This window comes from Tamandua tetradactyla, chromosome 20 (assembly GCF_023851605.1).
Source record: "Tamandua tetradactyla isolate mTamTet1 chromosome 20, mTamTet1.pri, whole genome shotgun sequence".
NCBI lineage: Eukaryota > Metazoa > Chordata > Mammalia > Pilosa > Myrmecophagidae > Tamandua > Tamandua tetradactyla.
The window spans coordinates 37932970-37959727 of record NC_135346.1 but is presented as its reverse complement, the minus strand read 5'-3'; the positions used below and the strand labels follow the sequence as shown (position 1 = coordinate 37959727).

At 39.1% G+C, this 26758-nt stretch overlaps 1 protein-coding gene across 4 annotated transcripts in view; it reads left to right on the top strand.

Moving 5' to 3' along the window:
- TIMD4 (T cell immunoglobulin and mucin domain containing 4) overlaps positions 1 to 26758 on the top strand; it is a 184216-nt gene that overhangs the window by 123547 nt on the left and 33911 nt on the right. The window lies entirely within an intron of this gene.

Sequence of the window (26758 nt, the reverse complement as noted above, 5' to 3'; positions counted from 1 at the left end):
CGGTTGATTCTGTTTCTCTAGAGAACCCTAACTAATACATCTTGGTACCGGGAGTGGTTCTTAAGGAACAGAATCTTAAAAATGGGTTTTTATGAATGGTTTTCTACTCTGACTGGGCTCAGAGACACTAAGGACTCTGATTCCCGTAATCAGAATGACACTCCCAATCCATGGACTGAGTTGGCAAAGGAGATAGTCAAAATATCATCATTCAATTCTCCTAATGCTTTGCTTGTATGAAGCCAGACTCTGGGGGATAATGTTTTTGACACCTTTACAGAGTTTTGTAGAAATAAGAGTTATAGAGATGTTGGTTGGTTGTTGTAGAGATGTTGGTTGGTTGTTGTTAGATACACTGTCTACATTAAAGGGTGAAAGGGATGGGCTTAAGGCTTCAAACAAGAAGCTTAAGTGCCGTCTGAAAGATGTAGAGGTTTCTATGAGTATCCTGAAGGAAAATTTTATTTCCTGTAGCCGTAGACTTGAGATCTCTGAAAATAAGACTCAGAATCTTATTGTTAGAGTAGCAACTTTACAACGTAAACTGAAATCTCAGTCTTGCATGGTGTCTGCCGTTAAAGTGAGGGCATTGATTGGAAAGGAGTGAGACCCTGAAAAATGGGATGGTGGCATATGTATTGATAATGATGTTGGGGGTGAGGTTGAAACCCTAGACCATGCTGAGCCTTCTTTAGATAACCCTGTAATAGTCTGCCCTGAGGACATAGCCGCCCCACCTCCAGCCTGCCTTGAGGAATTGGCCACCCAACCTCCTCCTGAAGGGATTAGCCCTAGAGTTATTAATCCTGTTTCACCAGATGAAACTGCAAATGAAAGCCCTGAAGCAAATGGCTTGGAAGATATTTCTAATTCTTTTCATGACCCACCCCCACCACCCCTCATTTCTTCTAGACCTATAACTAGACTAAAGTCCCAACAGGCCCCTAAAGGTGAGGTACAAAGTATCACACATGAGGAGGTACGTTATACTCCAAAAGAACTGTGTGAGTTTTCCAATTTATATAGACAGAAATCAGGGGAATATGTGTGGCAATGGATTTTAAGAGTGTGGGATAATGGTGGGAGGAATATAAGGCTGGATCAGGCTGAATTTATTGATATGGGCCCACTAAGCAGAGATTCTGCATTCAATGTTATAGCTAGAGCAGTTAAAAAAGGTGTTAACAGCTTGTTTGGGTGGTTGGTTGAAACATGGATCAAAAGTTGGCCAACATTACCTGAGGTTGAAATGCCAGAACTGCCCTGGTATAATGTAGATGAGGGGATCCAGAGGCTTAGAGAGATTGGGATGTTAGAGTGGATTTATCATGCAAAGCCTGCTCTTACACCCCAGGAATGTCCAGAGGATGCACCTTTTACCAGAACAGTGAGAAATAAATTTGTGAGACTAGCACCATCATCCCTCAAGAGCTCTGTGGTTGCACTTCTCTGTAGGTCAGATATTACTGTAGGAACTGCTGTCACTGAGCTGGAATCCTTAAACACAATGGGGATGACAGGATCCCGAGTTGGCAGAAGCCAGGTGGCAGCACTTAATCACCAAAGACAGGGTAGACATGGGTATTATAATAGACAACAAACTCAAAGGAGGCATCAAAATTATATGACACGCAGAGATTTGTGGCATTGGCTAGTAAATCATGGGGTGCCTAGAAATACAATAGAAGGGCAGTCTACAAAATTCTTGTTGGAGCTGTATAAACAAAAGAGTTCTAGGTCAAGGGAACAGAAGTCTAACCTGAATTACAAAAACACAGAGTCACGGCCCCTTAACCAATTTCCAGACTTGAAACAGTTTACAGACCCTGAGCCCCTTGAATGAAGGGGAGGCCAGGTCCCTATGGGGAAGAAACCTGTTACACTGCCACAAATTTATACTGTTAACATTCCTCTAAGTCTTCCCCAAGGAGACCGACGGCCTTTTACCAGGGTAACTGTGCATTGGGGAAAAGGAAATGATCAGATATTTCGGGGATTATTAGACACTGGTTCAGAAGTGACATTAATTCCAGGGGACCCAAAACGTCACTCTGGACCACCAGTCAGAGTGGGGGCTTATGGAGGCCAGGTGATCAATGGAGTTTTAGCTCAGGTCCGTCTCACAGTGGGTCCAGTGGGCCCCCGGACCCATCCTGTAGTTATTTCCCCAGTTCCAGAATGTATAATTGGCATAGACATACTGAGCAACTGGCAGAATCCCCACGTTGGTTCTCTAACTCGTGCAGTGAGGGCTATTATGGTGGGAAAGGCCAAGTGGAAGCCACTAGAACTGCCCCTACCAAGCAAAATAGTAAATCAAAAGCAATACCGTATTCCTGGAGGGATTGCAGAGATTACTGCCACTCTTAAGGACTTGAAAGATGCAGGGGTGGTGATTCCCACCACATCCCCTTTCAACTCTCCTATTTGGCCTGTGCAGAAAACAGATGGGTCTTGGAGAATGACAGTGGATTATCGTAAACTCAACCAGGTGGTAACTCCAATTGCAGCTGCTGTTCCAGATGTAGTATCATTGCTTGAGCAAATCAATACATCCCCTGGTACCTGGTATGCAGCTATTGATCTGGCAAATGCTTTTTTCTCAATAGCTATTAGTAAGGACCACCAGAAGCAGTTTGCTTTCAGCTGGCAAGGTCAACAATATACTTTCACTGTCCTACCTCAGGGGTATATCAACTCTCCAGCCCTATGTCACAATCTTGTTCGCAGAGACCTTGATCGTTTCTCCCTCCCACAAGACATCACACTGGTCCATTATATTGATGATATCATGTTGATTGGACCTAGTGAGCAAGAAGTAGCAACTACTCTAGATTTACTGGTAAGGCATTTGCGTGTCAGAGGATGGGAGATAAATCCAACAAAAATACAGGGGCCTTCCACCTCAGTAAAATTTTTAGGTGTCCAGTGGTGTGAGGCATGTCGAGATATCCCTTCTAAGGTGAAGGATAAATTGCTGCATCTGGCCCCTCCCACATCCAAAAAAGAGGCACAACGCCTAGTTGGCCTTTTTGGATTTTGGCGACAACATATTCCTCATTTGGGTGTGCTACTCCGGCCCATTTATCGAGTGACCAGAAAAGCTGCTAATTTTGAGTGGGGACCTGAACAAGAGGAGGCTCTGCGACAGGTCCAGGCTGCTGTGCAAGCTGCTCTGCCACTTGGGCCATATGATCCAGCAGATCCAATGGTGCTGGAAGTGTCAGTGGCAAATAGAGATGCTGTCTGGAGCCTTTGGCAGGCCCCTATAGGAGAATCACAACGCAGACCCTTAGGATTTTGGAGCAAAGCCTTACCATCTGCTGCAGATAACTACTCTCCTTTTGAGAAACAGCTTTTGGCCTGCTACTGGGCCTTAGTAGAGACTGAACGCTTAACCATGGGCCACCAAGTTACCATGAGACCTGAGTTGCCTATCATGAGTTGGGTGTTGTCTGACCCACCAAGCCATAAAGTTGGGCGTGCACAGCAGCACTCTATTGTAAAGTGGAAATGGTATATACGAGATAGAGCCAGAGCAGGTCCTGAAGGCACAAGTAAGTTACATGAAGAAGTGGCACAAATGCCCATGGTTTCCACTCCTGCTGCCACATTACCTTCTCTTTCCCAGACCAGAGCTTGGCCTCTTGGGGTGTTCCTTACAGTGAATTGACTGAGGAAGAGAAAACTCGGGCCTGGTTTACAGACAGTTCAGCACGATATGCAGGTACCACCCGAAAGTGGACAGCTGCAGCATTACAACCCCTTTCTGGGGTGTCCTTGAAGGACAGTGGTGAGGGGAAATCCTCCCAGTGGGCAGAACTTCGAGCAGTGCACCTGGTTGTTCATTTTGCTTGGAAGGAAAACTGGCCAGAGGTGCGTTTGTATACTGACTCATGGGCTGTTGCTAATGGTTTGGCTGGATGGTCAGGGACTTGGAAAGACCATAATTGGAAAATTGGTGACAAAGAGGTCTGGGGAAGAAGTATGTGGATAGACCTTTCTGAGTGGGCTAAAAACATGAAGATATTTGTGTCCCATGTGAATGCACACCAGAGGGTGACTTCAGCAGAGGAAGATTTTAATAATCAAGTGGATAAGATGACCCGTTCTATGGATACCAGTCAGCCTCTCTCCCCAGCAACTCCTGTTATTGCCCAATGGGCTCATGAACAAAGTGGTCATGGTGGTAGGGATGGAGGTTATGCATGGGCTCAGCAACATGGGCTTCCACTCACCAAGGCTGACCTGGCTACAGCCACTGCTGAGTGCCCAATCTGCCAGCAGCAGAGACCCACACTCAGCCCCCGATATGGCACCATTCCCCGAGGTGACCAGCCAGCTACATGGTGGCAGGTTGATTACATTGGACCACTCCCTTCATGGAAGGGGCAGCGATTTGTTCTAACTGGAATAGACACATACTCTGGATATGGGTTTGCTTTCCCTGCACGCAATGCTTCTGCCAAAACTACTATCCGTGGGCTTACAGAATGCTTTATCCATCGTCATGGTATTCCACATAGCATTGCTTCGGATCAAGGAACACACTTCACAGCAAATGAAGTGCGGGAATGGGCACATGCTCATGGAATTCTCTGGTCTTACCATGTTCCCCATCATCCAGAAGCAGCTGGATTGATAGAACGGTGGAATGGCCTTTTGAAAACTCAATTACGGTGCCAACTAGGTGGCAAAAACTAGAAAGGCTGGGGTAATGTTCTCCAGGAAGCTGTGTATGCTCTGAATCAGCGTCCGCTGTATGGTGCTGTTTCTCCCATAGCCAGGATCCATGGGTCCAGGAACCAAGGGGTGGAAATGGGTGTGGTGCCACTCACTATTACTCCTAGTGATCCACTAGGAAAATTTTTGCTTCCTGTCCCTGCTACCCTGAGTTCTGCTGGTCTACAGGTTTTAGTTCCAAAACAGGGTGTGCTTTCTCCAGGAGAAACAACAGTGATACCACTGAACTGGACGTTAAGATTGCCACCTGGCCACTTTGGGCTACTTATGCCTCTGGATCAACACACCAAGAAGGGGATTACATTATTGTCTGGGGTAATTGACCCTGACTATCAGAAGGAAGTAGGACTGCAACTACATAATGGAGGTAAAGAAGAGTTTTCTTGGAATATAGGAGATCCCCTGGGGCGTCTATTAGTACTGCCATGCCCTGTGATTAAAATCAATGGAAAACTGCAACAACACAATCCAGGCAGGAACGCTAATGGCTCTGAGACTTCAGGAATGAAGGTTTGGGTCACCCCACCAGGCAAAGAACCACGGCCAGCTGAAGTGCTTGCTGAGGGGAAAGGGAACATGGAATGGGTAGTGGAAGAAGGTAGTGATAAATATGAACTTCGACCACGTGATCAGTTACAGAAACGAGGACTGTAATGCTGTTTTGTTTGTATTATACTATTTAAGTTGTAAGATATCAAGTTTAAGAATGAATGTTGCCCAAGGATTTGTACCCTATTCTGGAGAGATTTAATGTGTTTCCAGTTATATGCTGGACAGTTGAGTATTGTCAGGTAAAAGAAAAAATGTGTGCTTATTTGTTTTCATTTGGAAATTAAGTATGGTCTAAGGTGATATATATATATATGCCAAGTTGACAAGGGGTGGACTGTCATGGTTAGGGACAGGTGTCAACTTGGCCAACTTGTGGTACCTGTTCATCTGATTGGGCAAGTGCTGGCCTGTCTGTTGCAATGAGGACATTTCATAGGATTAGGTCATGATCACGTCAGCTACATCCACAGCTGATTCCATTTGTAATCAGCCAAAGGGGAGTGTCTTCTGCAATTAGTGATGCTAAATCCAATCATGGGAAGCCTTTTAAGGAGGACTCAGAGGAGACAGGTTGCATTCCCGCTTTGGCTGGTGAGCCTCTCCTGTGGAGTTCATCCAGGCCATCCATTGGAGTCGTCGGCTTCGCAGCCTGCCCTGTGGATTTTGGACTCTGCATTCCTACGGTCACGTGAGACACTTTCATAAATTTTATATTTGCAAGTGTTCCCTGTTGATTCTGTTTCTCTAGAGAACCCTAACTAATACAGCATCCTTTTAATCTTTTGAAGTTCAGGAGGTAAAAACTTTATCCCATTGTTATCATCTGAACTTATTTTGATTGCTATTAATGCTGAATGTCTTTCCACATATTTGGTACTATTTGTATTGTATATAAATGTGGGGGGATATGTGACAATTAACTTCATGTATCAGTTTGGCTAGGTTATGGCGTTCAATTGTTTGGTCAAACGCTGGCTTACTTGTTACTGTGAAAGTATTTCATAGATGGGATTTGTACCTACAAACAGCTGATTCAATCTATAATCAAAAAACGATATTGCCTTCATGTACCTGGGTAATCTCCTTAAGCCAATAGTCACAATTTTTATAAACTAGAACTGAGGATTTCAGCAGTCTGAAGAATTTCTGCTCCTACTTCAAATCTGGCTCTTGGCAGAATTTTCTGCCAGCCAGCTTCCCCTGGGGAATTTGGACTAAGGACTTCACCATTACATTTATCAGAGTTACCAGCCTGCCAGCCTTTGCCCCCTGTCCATGAGAACCCATGATCTTGTATGTCATTGTAGGAAGATTGGAGGAAAATTGTAAGGCTGGTAGGATATTGCTGTAGTTTAGACTTGAGGTGAACAGTGATATGCCCAAGGTTGTGGTAATGAAAATAACAAAAATGGGATGGGTATCAGATTATTTAATAAGATGTTGTGATGAATTGAATGCAGAAGCAAGGGAAAGGGAAATGTTTGGAGGTGGTTTTGAGACTCAGAACCTAGATTATAAAGGAAATAACGGTGCTAGAGAAGCCAGAAAGAGGAGGGAATTTTAAAAGAAAGATTGGCTTTAGCTGTGGCCATTTGGAGTCTAAGATGTCAGCAAATAGAGATGACATTTCCAGTTATATTTTTCTCTACTGCATCCCACCCATTCCAGCCTCCAATTATTCCCACAAAGGAGACAAGTCCTCATCTGCCTCAGCAGGGTTTTGCGCTTGATTCTCCCAACATGGAAAGCCTTTCCCCACAATCTAATCACTCGTTTGGGCTTAGCTTGGACATCTCTTCCATTAAGCATTTGATGACTGCTTTCCTACCCCTTACCTCAGATATCTTCCTTAGGTTATATGGGTCCTCTACTTACCATATCACAGCACTTGTGGCATTGTAGAATTTTAGAGGTGGTTCAACTTGGAGACCATTCTACCTGCATTCATATTTGAATTTTTAATACTTGCTAGACTTGAAGTAAGCCATTTTCTCTCTCTAAATTTTATTTTGTATTCCATGAAAATTGCATCAGTTTACACTCCCAATACTCATCTCTGTGTGTTTACTTCCCCACACCTTTGCCAAAAATAAGTTATAATACTTATTGTATTATAGGGTTACTAATACCAATGCCTTCTTCCTAGCTCTGTTGTGAGCCTTAAAGAGACAGAATAAACAAATTACTGTGTAACTTTTATAAGCAGTTTATGTACTGTGACTCACTTTCCTTATCTGTAAAACAAAGATAATAATATGCCTTTCTTTTATGTCTGTTGCATGGAATCCGTGATATGCATGGAAAACATCTTGATGAATGCCTACTTAATACTAGGCTGTGAGATGCTGTGATGATGATAATGGAGAACATTTAATAAAATGTTCAAATGTCTTAGTTATTTTTGTCAGAAGATTTTAAACTCTTGGAAGACAGGGACTATGTCATATTCATATTGGATTTCCAGGGTCTAATGCAGTGGCTTCTGTGTAGATCTTTATCACTATTTGTTGAATAATGCTTCTGAATTTCTAGCATTCTCTTGGAGGTGGGGAGAGAGACAGGACTGGAGTCAAATATTTGGAGGTACCCAGGAGAAGGTGATAGCTTTAGGAGTCCCTAGAATTGGTCATTGGTTCCTCTCTGACTTAGCCCCTTCATCACCCTTTTTCTCTCTTGGTCAAAAATGATATTTCATCTTTTGAAAGAGAAGCCCATTGTCCATTTGGTCTTTTCATTTTTACGTGGTTAAAATATTTTGGCAGTTCTCCACACCTGACAAGAGACAAAATTATTCTTGTTCTTTTTGGGCTAAGGAAGATTCAAGGATGAAGAAAATGTGGGGTCAACAGGAAGATGGGCTTAAAATGGCAGGTTTGTGTTGCTGGCAAGTACCAAAGATGCTAGAGTGATCCAAGTCCAGATCTGAGCTTTGCTCTTTGCCCATGTTATTTCTTCTCTTTGAGCTTCCTCCTACTCATTGGTAAAATGTGGCTTTTTTCCATACTCCTGCTTTAATCATAGAAGTTACTGATTGATTGTTTTGATATGGATCAAAAGGGCTTTGACTACTTTAAAAAATAAAAAGGAAAGAAACCATTTCATTTGTGAAGATTAGATTAGCTGTAACATAAATGCAAAAATATAGTGCTTAAATGAGATAGACATTCATTTCTCCCTCTTGTAAAATCCAGATATGGGTATGCCACAGTTGATGTGGTGGCTCCATAATCATCAGAGATCTGGGCTGCTTTCAGCTCTCCACCTCTGCCTCCTTAGAATGAGTCCCATTCTCCTAGTCCAAGACACAAGCCTCCTATCATCTCATTTACAACAGCAGGATGGTGGTAGAGAGGATGAGGAGTGGGGGCATATACTTAAAAAGGGGGTTAAACTGAACAGCTGTAAGACAGAAGGGTCCCAGAACTGAAAAGTGTAAGGAAAACAGCACTGAATGAGGGAGAGAATTTAAACAAATCATAGGAGCTGGGAAGAAAGTCTACACAAAAACAGAACAGTTCAAGATTACTGGAAAAAGAACACCTCTTTCCTGGAGGTAAAACAACTTCACAAAAAAGGCAATCTTAAGCATTTCACTGCATATGCAGGGCAAGTATCAGATGCAGAAGAAGTCAGAAAATCTGAACTGATAAACAGACTCTTCTAAAGGAAATGTTCCAGAATTTATAAAATTTGCTTACAACTCATTGTGTCACATCCACATGGTCACATCCTGCTGTCAGGAAGCAGGGACTTATTGTCCTTATTCTGGGCAGTTACATGGCCAACTGAAATCCAGAGGCTTTATAATAGCAAGAAAATGAAGGTGATATGAGAACAACTAGCATCATTTCTCTGATCTGAGGCATGGAATAGTTAGGCCATATCTAATGTCACATGGCTAATTAACAATTGAGCTGAAATTGGATCTTATTTTTCTCTTTTTCTTTTGCAAAAAACTATTACATTTAATTTCACTTGAATTTAACACATAAAAAGAAATGGAAGTGAAATGGAAGTAAAATTGAGGTTAATAAATTTTAGATAAATATTTCTTCCTCATAAAACATAAAATGAGGGTAAAAATATATTTTTCTTATATACCTGCTTCTTGGAATCTATGATATATTTGTAAAACACCTGGATCAATGCCTAGTTCATACTAAGGTATAAGCTTCTATGATGATGCTAATGTAAAACATCTAATAAAATGCTCAGATATCAGTTTTTTTTGTCAAAAGATTACAGATTTTTAAATGGCATGGACCATATCTTATTCATATTGCATTTCCATTTTGAGCACAGTCACTCCAATGTCAGTCTTTATCACTATTTTTTTTAAGAATATTGAATGTTAAGAAAAATGAGGTGGAGTAACACATCAACATGGCGATGTGAAACATCCCCTGAAAAAGCCACCATAGATATTTAGTGAATAAAAGGACAAACTTTGCTTTCTCAGAATGCTGGCAGATGGTAGAGACTAGAGAAGGATTAGAGAAGGACTCCACAAATGCTGAATCCATGAAATAGAAAAATCACATGCAGAAGTCCAGCCCAATGCCAGTCAGTCCCCATTTCCCTCTACCTCACTCAGTTCTATCAGCTTAGGAGTCACACAGCAGCGTGGCCCACTCCCTCCCACAGTGGAATGAGATGGTAGACTCATAGTGGTGAGTTAGAACTGCATAATATTCCAGGCACAGGGACCTAAATCTACAGAACCCCAGGGTGGAACACAAGCTGCTACAGCTGCTGCATTCAAAGGGTCCATGGGGGTGGGGACTGGGATGAAAAGGCTGGTAAGAACTGACTTAATCCAATTTCATTTATCTGGACACCTAAAGGTAAAATGGACTCTTCTGGATTGACCCTATCTGGCTTTCAGGGTAGGATACCCTAATGGGGTAGAAGCTGGAAGCAGAGAAGTTTCACAGAAAAAAAAATTAAAAAGGGAGTTAAACTGAACTGCTGTAAGACAAAAGGGTCCTAGAACTGAAAAGTGTAAGGAAAACAGCACTGAATGAGGGAGAGGATTTAAACGAATCATAGGAGCTGGGGAGAAAGTCTACATAAAAACAAAACAGTTCAAGATTACTGGAAAAAGAACACAGGAAAGAAAGCTTTCTCCTGGAGGTGAAACAATTTCACACAAAAAAGGCAACCTTAAACATTTCACTGCATATGCAGGGCAAGTATCAGATGCAGAAGAAATTAGAAAATCTGAACTGATAAACAGGCTCTTCTAAAGGTCTAGTTGGACCTGGCATCAAATAAGGGCCTTAACACAAAGCCAATCAAGTATAAAACCCTAGACAAAATGGAGAAGTGGGCCTTCCAAGTTAACTCATCAAGATAAGCAAATGCCTAGACATCAGCAAAAAATTACAAGTCATACTAAGAAACAGGAAGACTCGACTCAGCCAAGGGAACAAACTAAAACTTCAGAGGAGACTCAAAAGTAGAAACAACTAGCCAAGGATGTTCAGACAAATCTGACTCAGTTCAAAATAGGCATAAAGAGATACAGTATATTATGACAATGTGTGAACATAAAGAATTTGAAAGTATATTTAAAAAACACATTATGGGGATGAAAGTCACAAAAGGAGATTAAAAATTCATTAGGGGCATACAACAGCAGATTTGAACAGGCAGAAGAAAGAAAACTAAAATACAAGATAATTGAATCATATAGTCAAAAGAAGAGATAGAGATAAGAATAGAAAAATTAGAGCAGGGTCTCAGAGATTTGAGTGACAGTATGAAGAACACAACCACATGAATCATGGGCATCTCAGAAGGAGAAGAAAAGAGGCTGAAGAGTATGTGAAGAAATAATGCTCCAAAACTTCCCAAATCTTATGAAATACACAAACATACATATCCAAGAAGCTCAATGTACTCAAACAGAACAAATCCCAATAGATCTACCTCAGGATCTTATCAGAACATCTAATGCCAAAGATAAAGAGAGAATTCTGAAAGCAGCAAGAGAAAAATGATTCATCGCATACAAGTGATCCTCAATAAAACTAGTTGCTGATTTCTCATCAGAAACCATGGAGGCAAGAAGGCAGGGTATGATATATTTAAGTCACTGAAAGAAAAACCTACCAGCCCCAAGTTATTTATCCATTAAAACTGTCCTTCAAACATGAATGAGCATTTAAAATATTCTCGGATAAACAGAAACTGAGCGGGTTCATCAACAAGAGACCTGCCCTACAAAAATTACTTAAGGGAATTATGCAGGTTGAAAAAGAAAAAGACAGGAGAGAGTGGCTTGGAGTTGGGTGAAGAGATGAAGATTATTAGTAAGGGTAACTAAAAGGATAGATACAAAACCCAATATTACTGTTTCCTCAATATAGAACTCTACTGTTTATTTCACATAAGAATCAGAATGAAATTGAACAAGAAAGAGGCATATTCCCTGATCAAACATTCAAACTATAAAGTGATAAAGTGGAACAAAAACAACATAAAGAAGGGAAACATGGGAGCAGAAAATATGTATGCTATCAAAGCTTAGGTTGTTATATTTTCAATTAGTAGGTTATAGATGTGGGTTGTGTAACATAAACCTCAAGGTAACCATAAAGAAAGTATTTTGGGCGGGCCACGATGGCTCAGCAGGGAGAGTTCTTGCCTGCCATGCTGGACCCCATTGAACCCATACACGGGTTCGATTCCTGGTGCCTGCCCAAGCAAAAAAAAGACAAAAAAATAAAAAAATAAAAAAAGAAGAAAGTATTTTACAGAAACAGAAATGAGAAAGTGATTAATCAGATCATAAAAATCAACTATACAGAAAAGGAGATTGCAGTAAAGGAAAAGAGAGATTAAAAAAAAGATATGACATGGGATGAGAGGGTAGTTCAGTGGTAGAATTCTCGCCTGCCATGTGGGAGACCCGACTTTGATTCCCAACCCATGCACTTCCCAAAATAAACAAACAAGAAACCAATAAAAACCAACAAAAAAATTCAACAAATGGTGCTGCAATAATGGGATACTCATATGGAAAAAGAATGAAATGTGACCCCGCCATACAGTATACGATATATACATGTATATTATAGTATACTGTATATTACATATAAAAACCAAAGGACAGAATGGCTGAAGTACTTTCTCTACAGTAATAACACTGGATATTAATGTATTAAACTCCCCAATCAAAGCACACAGGTTGGTAGAATGAACATAAAAGTATGTTCCATCTATATGCTGTCTACAAAAGACTCATTTTAGACACAAAGTCAGAAACAGATTGAAAGTGAAGGAATGATTGAGTAAGTCATCCATGGAGAAGGGAGGAGCCAACCAACCCACCCCAATGCACTGTCTACCACTGGGCACCACTCTGGAGAGAAGAAGGGGTAAAAGAAAGAGCCCCAAACAAGGAAGGGGGAGGTAGAGAAGGTAAAGCTTATCTATAAAGGCAGATAGCCCCACATTGTTGGTGCCCATTGTCTCCCTCACTCTGTCTTTGCAAGAGTGCCCACTCTCACATGTGTACCTAATAAATTTTCTGTATGCTTTACTCTAAAAAAAATAAAGTGAAGGGATGGAAAAAGATATTCCATGCAAACTGTAGTGAAAAAAAAGAGCTGGGGTAGCTATATGAATATTGGACAAAATTGACTTTAAGTCAAAAGCTGTAATAAGAAACAAAGATGTATACTCTATAAAAATGAAGAGGAAAATACACCAAGAAGAAACAGCAATCATAAATATTTATGCACCTAACCATGGTGCCCCAAAATACATGAGGCAAACACTTGTAAAACTGAAGGGAGAAAGACACCTCTACAATAATAGTTGGAGACTTTGTTATACCACTCTTATCAATAAATAGAACATTAATAAGAAAAGAGAACTTGAATGATATGATAAATAAACTAGTCCTAACAGACATACAAAACAGTGTACTCCAAAAGAGTAGCATTTACTTTCTTCTCAGGTACACATGGATCATTCCACAGGATAGACCACATATCAGGACACAAAACAAGTCACAATAAATTTAGTAAGTTTGAAATCATACAAAGCATCCTCTCTGACCATAATGGAATAAAGCTGAAAATCAATAACAGGTAGAGAACTGGAAAATCCACAAATATATCAAAGTTAAATAACATTCTCTTAAACAATCAGTGGGTCATAGAAGAAATTGCAAGAGAAATCAGAAAATATCTTGGGATAAATGAAAATGAGAAAGAACATATCAAAACTTATGGGAGGCAGTGAAGGCAGTGCTGAGAGGGAAATTTATAGCCCTAAATGCTTACATGAAAAAAAGAAGAAAGAGTTAATATCAAAGACCTAAAAAGAGCAACAAACTAACTCCAAAACAAATAGAAAGAAATAAATAACAATGATTAGAATAGAAATAAATGAAATTGAGAAAAAACAGTAGAGACAATTAAGAAAACCAAAATTTGGTTCTTTATAAAGATCAATAAAATTGACAAGCCCTAGCTAGATTACCAAAGACAAAAAGAGAAAAGACTCAAATAATATCAGATGGAGGGGGAGGACAATACTACTGATCCCGCAGAAATAAAATGGATCTTAAGAGGATATTATGAACAACTGTTATGCCAACAAATTAGACAACTGAGGTGAAGTGGACAAACTCCTAGAAACACATGAACAGCTTACACTGACTCTACAAGAAATAGAAGATCTCAACAGAACAATGTGAAGCAAAGAAATGGAATCAATCATAAAAAGCAACCCCAAAATAAAGCCCAGAACCAGATGGCTACACTAGTGAATTTTATCTAATATTGAAAGAAAAATCAATACTAATCCTGCTCAAACTCTCACAAAAATTTTTGGGAGGGAACACTAGCCTCATTCCATGAGGCTAACATCACCATAATGCCAAAGCAAGATAAAGATACCGCAAGAAAAGAAAATTGCGGACCAATTTCTCTTATGAATGAATATAGATGTAAAAATTCTCAACAAAATACTTGCAAATTGCATTGAACATCGCATGAAAAGAATTATACATTATCTTTAAGTGGCTTTTATCCCAGTTATGCAAGAGTGGTTAACATAAGAAAATAAATTATTGTAATACATCACATTAACAAAACAAAGGGAAAAACCACGTGATCATCTTGATTGATGCAGAAAAGGCATTTGACAAAATTCAGCATCCTTTTTCTTGATAAAAACACCTCAAAAGATAGGCATAGAAGAAAACTTCCTCAGCATGTAAAGGGTATATATGAAATCGAACAGCTAACATTGTGCTCAGCGGTGAAAGACTGAAAGCTTTCCCTCTAAGATGTGGAACAAGACATGGATAGCCACTGTCATGACTTTATTCATTGTACTGAAAGATCTAGCCAGAGCAAGTAGATAAGAAAAAGAAATAAAAGGTATCCAAATTGGAAGGGATGGAATAAAAGTTTCACTATTTGCAGATGACATGATTCTATACACAAAGTCCTAAAAACTGCAACAAAGCTCTAGAGATAAATGAGGTCAGCAAAATGGCAGGGTATAAGATCAACAAGCAAAATGAGGTCAGCAAAATGGCAGGGTATAAGATCAACAAACAAAAATTAGTAATGTTTCTATACACTAGCAATGGGCAAGCTGAGGAGGAAATCAAGAAAAAATTCCATTTACAATAGCAACTAAAGGGATCAAATATCTTGCAATTAATTTAACCAAGAATGTAAAGGACGTCTACACAGAAAACTAGAAAACCTTGCTAAAAGAAACCAAAGAAGACCTAAATAATTGGAAGGACATTCTATGTTCATGGGCTGGAAGACTAAATATCATTAAGCTGTCAATCCTACCAAAAATGATTTAAAATTCATTGCAATTCAAATCAAAATCCCCACAGCCTACCTTGCAGAAATGGAAAAGCCAATTATCAGATTTATTTGGAAGACTATGGGGCCCCAAATAGCCAAAAACATCTAGGAAAAGAAGAGTGAAGTTAGAAGATTGACACTTCCTGACCCTAAAAAGTATTACAAAGCTACGGTGCTCAAAATAGCATGGGACTTGCAGAGAGATAGATACAGTGACCAAGTGACAATTAAATTGTGAGTTCAAATATAGACCCACACGTGTATAACCTAATGATTTTTGGCAAGACTGCCAAGTCCACTAAATTGGGAAAGAATGATTTCTTTAACAAATGGTACTGGGAAAACAGGATATCCAAATGCAAAATACTGAAAGAAGACCCCTATCTCACATCATATGCAAAACTTAACTAAAAATGGATCAAAGACCTAAATATGACTATAAAAATTCTAAAAGAAAATATAGGAAAGCATTTTCAGGAGTTTGTGGTAGGCAATGGTTTCTTAAACTTTACACCCAAAGTGCAAGCAAGGAAAGAAAATAATAGATGGGACATCCTCAAAATTAAAAACTGTTGTGCATATCATGAAAGTGAAGATAATCTACTCAATGGAAGAAAATATTTGAAAAACACACATATGGTAAGGGCTTAATATCCAAAATATATAAAGAAATCCTACAACTCAACAATAAAAAGACAACCCAATTTAAAAATGGGCAAAAGACTTGAAATTGAGGTATCTCTAACAAGGACATACAATTGCCTAAAAAGCATATGAAAAGATGTTCAACATCACTATTAGGGAAATGCAAATCAAAACCACAATGAGATTTTATTTCATACCCACTCTAATGGCTACTATTAAAAAAAAAAGAAAATTACAAGTTTTGGAGAGGATGTAAAGAAACAGGAACACATTCGTTTCTGGTGAGAATGTAACATGGTGCAGCCTCTGTGGAAAATAGTTTGGCAGTTCCTCAAGAAGCTAAATATAGAATTATCATATAAGCCAGAAATCCTGCTACTTGGTATATACCCAGAAGAATTGAAAGCAGGGTCTCAAAGAGATATTCGCAGGCACATACACATACAGATATCAAACAGTTATTTGCACATGATGTTCATAGTGGTATTATTCATAACTGCCAAAAGATGGTTGCAGCCCAATTGTCCATCAACAGATGAATGTATAAAACAAAATGTGGCATAGACATATGATGGAATATTATTCAGCTGTAGAAAGGAGTCCTGAGGCATGCTAGAACATGGATGAACCTTGAGGACAGTATGCTGAGTGAAATTAGCCAGACACAAAAGGACGAATATTGTATAATCTTACTGATATAAACAAAGTATAATAAGCAAGCTCATAGGGTTTAAATGTAGAACATAGGTTACTAGGGGATAGATTTTTTGGTATAGAATGGGGAGATGATGCTTATTTTGCACAGAATTTCTATTTCAGGTTGATTGTAAAAATTTGGAAAAAGATGATGGTAATGGCAGAACATTATTGTGAGTGTAATTAAGTGTTGAATTATGTACATGAATGTGCTTGAAAGGGAAAGTTTTCCATCATGTGTGTTACTAGAATGAAAGTTAGAAGATAAAACGGGCCTGTATAACACAATGAACCCTGTTGTGGATGATGGAGTGGGGTTAATAGTACAAGTATATGGATGTTCTCATAAGTTATATCAAATGTATGACACAGATGCAAGCTGTTAATAATAGGTTGATTTATGGGGGAAAATACACCTAATGTAAACTACAGTCTATAGTTTATGGGACTATTTTAATATCCTTTAATCAATTGTAACAAAGGTACTACACCAATGCTAACTGTCAACAATGGGGGGGGGGGTGTTATGTGGGAACAATGTAGTTTTTCATGACTTTTCTGTAAACCTATAACTTCTCTAAGTAAAAAAAGAAAAAATTGAAAAAACCATTGTGCTAAGTGAATGAAACCAGACACAGAGTACTGTATATTCTAAGATTCTGTTTATATAAAAGGGAAAATATGGATAAATCTATAAAGACAGCAGTAAGTTAGTGGTTATGTAGGGATGGGGATAAATAGAGGGATTAAATGGTGACAACTGAGGGGTATGGAGTTTTTCTTTTTGGAATAATGAAAATGTCTGAAAATTGATTGTGATGAGCAACGCATAACTCTGTGAATATACTAAAAACCATTGGTTGAGCACTTGGGATGGATTGTATGGTATGTGAATATATTTCAATAAAACCGCTTTTAAAAAAAAAGAAAAATAGATATAAAATTAAAAGATTGGACTCATTTTTTGAAACTTCACATTTAAATTTTATCCAGTATTTACTGACATTTGTCCATCTTTCAAGATTAAGTTGCATTTATTTACATTAAGATTTATAATATTTATATTCTATTTTCAAAAACTAATTCCCATTGTTATTTCTATTACTGTATTAATCAATTTAAATTGATCAGTGCTCATCCTCAATCATTTCATCAAAGTTTCTCCATTGCTGAGGTGTTCATTTTGAGTTATCTTTTGGTTGGCTGGATTTCATTGTCTAAGCATTTTTTTTGCTTTTCTTTTCTTTCCTCTTCCTTCTTATCTCTTTCCTCTTCTCTTTTCTTTTCTCTCCTCTCCCCTCCCTTCTATTCTTTCTTTTCAACAGATCATAAATGACCAGAGTTCTGACTTTTTTTACTGCCTGTAGACTTGAAGAATTCTTTATTGTTGAAATTCTGTTGATTAATCACAATATGGTTCCATGTCTATGAGTCGTTTCAAAATTTCCTGAAACATGATGCATCCTGTTAATCTGTAGTTTTCTGTTTCCTTAATTTCATTGAAAAATATCCTCATACTATATATTCAAATATTTGTTATTTTTGCATTTGTAGGATTTGCTACTTCAAATATTTTCTCTTTTAGAATTCAGTAACTTTTTCTTCCATATCTATTATCCACTATGAATTAGTTTTATATTTTAACCTCCATATCTACTGTGATTTTCTTCTTTATTCTATGCCCTTAAATTTTATTTTCAATTATATCTATTATCTCTGCTGCTGTTTCTAATGTTTTCATTAGTTCTAAAATGATGTTATTTTGGTTCCTTTCTTAGTTTATTTCATTAGGTTTACTCTATTCTATATTCTGCTGTTTTATTGTTTAGATTTCAAGGATTTTAATTTTCTGTTTATTGCTTCTTTTTTTATTGGACAAAGCACTTGGAATGCTCCTTGGTGTATGTTTTCTATGAGACTGAGTATCTTCATCTTTTTGTTTTATCTTGCTGTGTTTTCTGTTTTGTTTTGGATATTTAAGCTTGACATGTTGCTCCTTGTCACATTACTCCTATTTAAGAGAGCTGTTTTGTAGCCTACCTCCTTTGACAGTATGAGTGAATTTTCCACAGTTTATTCCTCCATATTCTGAGATGTGTCTGTCTTACCTCCAGCTGCAGCTTGAAGGTTTAGGTACTCAGCCCTTCTCTATAGCCTGAGGGCATGGTGAGGGAAGAGAGATTTCAGCTGAAGTTGCATGCAATCTTTCTTGGAGGAACTGGCTATTGTTCCTTTTACTTAAGTTTTGTTTTTTTGTCCTGTGTTTGGTTGGGGTTGTTCCACTTAATGAAGCATCGGGTAAAACTCCCTAGATGGTTCCCCATTTAGCTTGGAGTCTAATAGCATATGCTTCCATGCAAGTGGCACTGTTCACTTCTCTGTTACCATTTCTGTGCACCCCAGTCCATTTCTAAGTACTTTTCTGAGGTCAAAATAGACAAAAAGGATACTATCCTACTTCGTTTCTTATCAAATTTGGAAGTATGGAGGAACTGACTCAGGATTTCAGTACCCTTCTGGGGGATAGGATTAAGAGCTAGTCTCTTCCTTGGTCATTCTTTAGGAGATTATGGCATTAGATTACCTTTTTTGATTGTGCTTGATTTTTTATGACTATTATTTTTCTTGATTTCCTTGGTTATGAAGCGAGGAAGAATCTATGGTTCAGTTCACTTTATCTATGTGATTTTCTGTCTTGAGTCTTCCAATTATATAGTGATGCCAACTGGTGTCTTTCCCACTAATGAGAAGCCATGGTCCTTTGATACTTATGTAACTAGCTTTAAGTCCTCCCACATTTCTCCCCAGTAGTGCTATTCTGAAGTGTGTTTTAGAGTACTATAATGAAACATCACCTATTGTTACGATTGGAAGGCAAGGCCACTTGTCTTTTTATCAAAATCAAAGGCTTTATATGTGAAGTAATAATGATTAAAATACATTTTCACTCCTTTATTTTCTTTTATTAAGCAGTCAGACTAAGTGCCACTCAAAGTTATATTTTAAATCTTGATGATTTTAAAAACTCTGGCAACCATTAGCCCATTGGAAATGAAAGAAATCTCAAAATGTGTTCCTCCCACCAATTTGCATCAGCCCTTACCCCTGTATGAACTTCATTATTATTCTAAATTTAAGGACCTGAAGCTGTGCCGTAAGGTTCACAAAACTAGACAATTAGAGGCCTGTTTCTCATAATCACAGATATTTATTAGTAACTTTTCAGGGCTTAGAAGACTAATTAATAAATTTAAAAAATCAATCTAGAACAGTTCAGGATGTTCAAGCCTTTACCTCCCGGGAAATAAGTCTTGCATTTACAAAAGCATATTTGTTTCCATTAGGTAAGAGAAATACATTGTAGAATACAAATGCTTTTGATATAATGGATATATCTAAGCCAAACTAATATATAGCCTTATGCCCATCAGCTGGATTTAAAAAACAAACCAATACATGCTATGTTTTCTGTTTTTCTTGTCATTAGCTCTTGGTGGTCTTTTGTTTTCAATGTCTTTAGGACATGAAGAAGATAAACTACCTAGGCTGAGTCTGACACCTACCTGGCTATCATCAGGAATTTTAGGGCATCACTTGAGCTGGTTAATGGGCCACTGGGTGTCAGTGTTGTATTTTCATACCCTGGCCAAGTCTGAATTAGGTTCCTTCATCCTTTTCAGAGGTTTTGTGTGTTTGTTTTGTCTTTGTTTGAATACAAGATCATAGACTTTCTGTCCAGGCTAGGAAGTGCCATCCAGTTCAGTCACCTTATTTCACAGGAGAGACTAACTTACAGAAAGGGACATCCAGGATGGTTTCCACCACCCCACCTTTCTCAGATTGCTAGATCAGGTACATACTCACAGAGCCCAGCTGGTCAAATGATCAAGTGGGCTCTGCATTTGTCTAATAAGCATGAAGGGAAGCTCTTTTATTCCCCATAGACATATGCTGTTGTCCATTTTTCTTGATTAGATTCACTTGGTGTATTTCTTATTCTCCACATGTTGAAACAGAGAAAATTCTTCTATTTTAAATTAAAAGAAAAACTGCAAAAGCAGTTGGTCACATGTTGGGGAGAGAATAGGGAATGTCTGAAGGCGCCATTGCTCCATTTGCCAGCAAAATGGTGGGGTCCTATGTAGAATTTTCAAGAAAAATGGATAATCTGGATTTTTGTGGTCTCCTTTCCCTAAACTGACTCAAACTTTCAAAACCATCCAAACCCTTCTGCAGGCTAGACATGGGACTTCTAAGCTAACAAATTATAATATTGTATTATAGCTTGAATGTTTTCTCTTCTGACTTGGATTCTTTTAGCTGCATATTCCAGTCTGTGCTGCTAATTGACTGGCTCTAGTATGATGAAGGAAGGTCACATGGGGTCTGTTGGCTCTAGTATGATGAGGGAAGGTCCCTTGGGGTCTGTTTCACTTATAAAAGAAATTATTCCAAGGAAAAGAAGATGTTTTGTGCAGCTGTTTGAGGGGCTAGTATAGGCCAGAAAGATGAAATATCCAGCCCTCACCTCATTTGGTCTTGGAGAGGTTGAGAAATTTTGATTATTGTCAAATTTTCAATGCTAGATACTTTTTTGTATATATGTCCTAGGGAGGGAGCCGTGGGGCAGCCGAGGGGCTGAGAAAGTAGTTCTCATAGTCATAGAGATAGAGCAGGCTTTAGAGGCAGTCTACTCTGTATATCTTCACCTTATAGATGAGGAAGGTAAGGCTCAGAGCAGCTGTGGCCTACTCATGGTTGCATACGTGGTGGAGAAGGACTTCTGATTCTAGTTCTCCTAACTCCTGATTCAGACTTCTTATAGGGAGTTGCCGAGGAAGAGATTGCAGCCCCAGCCATTGGACAAACATGGTCTGTTGTGTGCAGATATTCATGGACAATAATGCTCAGGAAGAAAAATAGAACATTCACATGAGGGAAGTAATAGACTCTGGAAGAGATACAGAGTCCGGAACCCACGCACAGGACTCTGACTTGTTCCTCATTAAAAAAAAAATAACCGCACACATTTGAGTTGAGAAATCAGCTGACTCTTAGTGTTCACCACTTCTATTTCTCTGGTGTGCTGTCATTTATTTACTAAGAGTTCTTGTGGAATCCGTGAGGGAGGAAAGTTCTCTGTTATAATAACCTACTGGGAGAATGACATTAATTATAAAGGAGGATGTAGGGATGATACATGGACTTAATTTGCAGCAAACTGGACTTTAGATGCACTGAAGAACTTGACCAAAAGGATTCCTTAAGATTTGAATGTATTCCTGGCAAAGATTGTAGGATCTTCTTTAATCCTAATGTTGCTAACAGAATTCAAGGATAACATCTATCTCATCTCTGCTATTAGAAATAGCTTTCTAAAACACCAACCTGGCTTCATTGACATACTTTTTAAAAAACTTATTTTAGTTCTTTATTTTTGATTCCTGAGTTTGGCACACAAATCATTTCATAATGTGATCTGGAGTCATTTTCTTATCCGGGGTCAAGCTATTAAGATACTTTTAAAATTAGAAACATTAAAAGCACTTACTGTGATCCAAATAAGATCCAAATAAGTGCTGAATATTATGCCTTTCTTACAAACCACATATTAAAAGCTGTGTGAAGTTGTGAAGTAGAAAAAGCTATACAAACCATTTGATGAAGATTTAAAAATTTCTCCCTTCTTATCTCCTATCACTTAGAAGCTGATGGTGTTCTAGTCCTATTAAACTTTTTTCTCAAATAAATGCTATTCTATTGCTTCTTTTCCTTGACTGAAAACTTCTACTCAAACTTTAAGTCCAATTCAAGTACTAGTTTTATTATCTTGCATTTTCTGTGACATTTTCCCAAATCCCACAAAGAGAGTTAGATACTCCTTGCAATAGTTACATCGCCCTTTATTCGTAGTGTGCTCTCCACACTCAGCATGCAATACTGTAATATCCAGGTTGCTTTCCTCAGCAACCTGTCTTACCCATCTTGGAGCTCCCAGTGCCCTGCACGATATCTGCTCACAGAAGTTGCTCAGTGTATGCTGGTTTGATGAATGGAAATTAACATCAGTCTGGGATTGCCAAAAATAGGAATTGGGCCAATGATTACCTTAATAATCTTTGCTTCTTTCTGAATACATATTAGATTTTTAGGGAAGGAAAGGTTAATGACTGTTTCATCTGTGCCAGGTGCAGGGCTGGACATTTTCACAGAAGGTTCAAACATTTTTGGATGTAGACTTTTGCTCAGGCATCCTTAGTGTAGGCCTATTGGGGTAAGATTAAAGGGTACACTTAACTTCATGGTATTAGCTAAGAGTGATTGACATTATATTTCTAACAGTATATGGATATTTTCAGCCCCAATCTTGAAATGACAGCTACCTTTGTTTCTCCTAATATCTGCTTCACTTGGCCTGTTCAAGCCATAATCATCTAGTGCCTGCATTGGTGCTATTGGTATGAAATCTTTTCCCTCTTCTATTCTTGCACTTCCCTATATATTGCCAACATAAATTTCTACTGTGATCCCGCCACAATAGCTTCAGGTTCTGGTCTTTGAGAACTCCGTGTTTTTCTCAGCCTCAGGGCTTTTTCATTGCCTTTTGCTGGTATAGGGAAAACCTCTCTCCCAGCTCTTCACAAGGTGGTTTACTTTATCTCTTAGTTCTCAGCTCAGGAATCACCTCCTTAGAGAGACTAGCTTGGGTTCCCTTCAGGGCACCCTGAGGCAAGGAAGTGATGCCGGGAGTTTATTTGGGAGGTAGAGAGAACATCAAGGGAAGTAGGAAAGTAATATTGGGAAAGGAAAGGCAGCCAATGGAAGACACCTGCTACCATGTGGGTGATGAAATTTAATCCTGTGGGAAACCCTGGGAAAAGTTATAAAAATGCATGCCTCACAGTTATCCCCCCTGGAGGAAGGGTCAGGGAATCTTTAATTTATATACCCACTCCCCTCGGTCATTAGTAAAGGACCAGTGGGAAGGGAGATGGCGTGCTGGTTTGAAATAATGCATGTACCCTAGGAAAACCGTGTTTTAATCCTAATCCGATTTTGTAAAGGCAGCTGTTTCTTCTAATCCCTATAAGTATTGTATTTTTGAAACTGCAATTAGATCATCTCCCTGGGGATGTGATTTAATCAAGAGTGGTTGTTAAACTGGATTAGGTGACGACATGTCTCCACCCATTTGGGTGGGTCTTGATTAGTTTCTGAAGTCCTATAAAAGAGGAGACATTTTGGAGAATGAGCAGAGCACAATGACATAGACACGAGAAGCAGAGTTCACAGCCAGCGACCTTTGGAGATGAAAAAGGAAAACGCCTCCCAGGGAGCTTCATGAAACAGGAAGCCAGGACAGAAAGCTAGCAGATGACACTGTGTTTGCCATGTGCCCTTCCAGCTGAGAGAGAAACCCTGAAATTCATTGGCCTTCTTGAACCAAGGTATCTTTCCCTGGATGCCTTAGATTGGACATTTCTATAGACTTGTTTCATTTGGGACATTTTCTTGGCCTTAGAACTGTACACTATCAACTTATTAAATTCCCTTTTTTAAAAGCCATTCTGCTTCTGGTATATTGCATTCTGGCAGCTAGCAAACTAGAACAGACGGCACTTCTCATTTGTTCCTCGTTATGGAGACAGAGCTGTGGAAAAAGAATAAATACTGGCAGTTAGAAGCATTCATGAAGAATATTTTTAAAAAACTCTAATGTGCACATGAATCCCTGGCTATCTTGTTAAAATGCAGATTGGTGAGTTCTGGGGAAAAGCCTGAGATCCCTGGGGATGCCCCTGTGGATGTTCTAAAGACCGCGCTGTGAAGATCAAGGACCTGGAGTACCCTGTAAGGCTGAGACCAGAGGGCCAGGGAGAGCGAGGGTGTCTGCCCCACCTCTCTCCATGCCTATCCTCCGTGGGAGCTCCCCAGCTTCTCCCTGTTTATTTCCTTTGCATTGCAAATCACAGCCTGACATGACTGCATTTGTGGTTTTGGTGACTTGTTACTGGTCTTCTCCATTAAAATGTAAGCTCCAGGAGGACATCTCGGTCTTATTCAGCGCTGCTTCCCCAGCAATCAGCACAGTGTAGTGTTCAGTAAATACTTATCGAATGATTCAGTAACTTTTCATAAATGATAGACTTATAAATGAATTTACGTTTGGGATATATTTACATATAAAAATTTGCTAGGACTCCTTCCTCTGAAAAGTTTCCCATGAGTAGCACAAATGATCCAGTGACTCACCAGTATCATTCCCAATTATTCTTTCTGCCAGTTTTATTGTCTCCACTTTTAGGAAATAGGAAATTCACTATCAAGCTATTCCCTTCATGGTGCTCTATCTCTTCTACAAACGCGAGCATAACCCCATTTCCTTTTTCAAGTTAGTGGCTCCCCAGCTGTAGAGCCCCTTATCCTTTAGCTTAGCCTCTTGTCTGCTTTCAGGATTTTTCTCCTTGTGCTCCTGCTGCAGCTGAAGCTGCAGGGCAGAGGACAGAGAAATTTCTTCCTGGTCCTTGTTACACAGGTAGATGGGTGGCCCTAGTAAATATACCTCCCCCTGCTCACCTCCTCTTCCTCTTGGTTGGTGCCAGCAAAAACGGGTTTCCAGCATAGCTCTCTCTCATTCCTTCCACGCTCCCTCTCTTACTCCCTCATCAAATATTTTATTGAGAGTATATCATCTTCCAGTTGCAGACATTAAGTGCTTGGGCTGTAGGAGCCAACAAAGAATCCCTGCCCTCATGGAGCCTATATTCTAGTGGAGGGAGAAAGGCAATGAACAAGATAAGGAAGTAAAATATAGAATATATATGAGAGTGATGAATGCTATGGAGAAAAATAGAGCAGGGAAAGCAAGGTGGGTGGGCTGGGGGAGGTCCTCATGCAGAGAACCATACAGAAATAAGAGTCTGGGGGAGTGACGTATGACCTGGAGGCTGTGGGCTTCCTAAAGGGAATGGTGAGATGAGGCCTCCTAATCTCATGACAGAGGGTGAAGGAAAGTCTGTGAATGCTGGGTGAAATGGTTGAGGGAAAAAAAATAAATCTCTCTTGACTTCTGCAGGTAAAAAGAGGAATTCTTTTTACTTAAAACTTTTTATCTATTTTTTAAATAGGTACTGCACCTACATGAGTGAACATTTAAAATGTACAAAAGGTTATATATTTAAAAATAGGAAACCTCCCATCCTTACCCCCAAGGTACTTGGTTCTTTTTGGAGACAATTGTTCTAAACAGTTTCTTTCATATCCTTCCAGAGATATTTTCTTCAAGAAACATACACACAAATATATGTGCATATATGTGTGTAGCCTGTGTGCTAACCTATACAGGTATTCATAGAACGTGTGTATATAATGTATGTGTATATACGCACATGTGCACATGAATGCCTATGTGTACTTCTACATGTATATTTGTATGTTTGTGTGTATACATGCAAATATACATACCTTGAATGAAAAGTTCAAGGTTATTCAGGAAACTCTCACTTCACAGGGATTCTGCCAGTTGCTGAGTATGTTTGTTTCACTTAAATCAAATAAGGCTTTAGTAGGTTAAGTGTCTATTTCAACTTTAGGGACACCATAATCACTTAGGCAGTACAAAAGATCTCTTGGGAAAACCATTCTGATAATGCTTTAGCTTTGCTTCCCATTTTGGTACTATGCATAGACTGTGGAGACAGAAAACTGTGGGTGCAATCCTAGTTCGGTAGTATATTAATTTCCCCTTGCTGCTGTAACAGATTACAACCAATTTAGAGACGTAAAATAATGTAAATGCATTATCTTGTACATCCAGAGGCCTGAAGTCTAAAATGGGTTTTACTAGTCTAAAATCTAGGTGTCAGCAGGGCCACAACTCACTTCAGAGGCTCCAAGAGAGAACTTGTTTCCTTCTTTTTTCTCTCTGCTAGAGGCTGCCTGTTTACCTTGACTCATGGCACTTTCCTTTGTCTTCAAAGCTAGCAGCACATCTTCAAATCTCTCTCCCTCTCTGATCTCTTCTTCCATCATCACATCTTCCCTCTGATCCCTCTGCCTCCCTATTAGAAGGAACCTTATGATCACACTGAATCTACCCAGTTAATTCCGGGAAATCTCCCCATCACAAGATCCTTAACTTAATCACTCTGCAAAGTTCCTTTATTTTGTTTTTTCATTTGTGCCCCCAACCCTTTACCCTCATTCTCACATTCAGCTTCATTCAGTGTACTAACATTATTGTATTACAGTTAGGTAGCATTGTGCTATCAATTTCT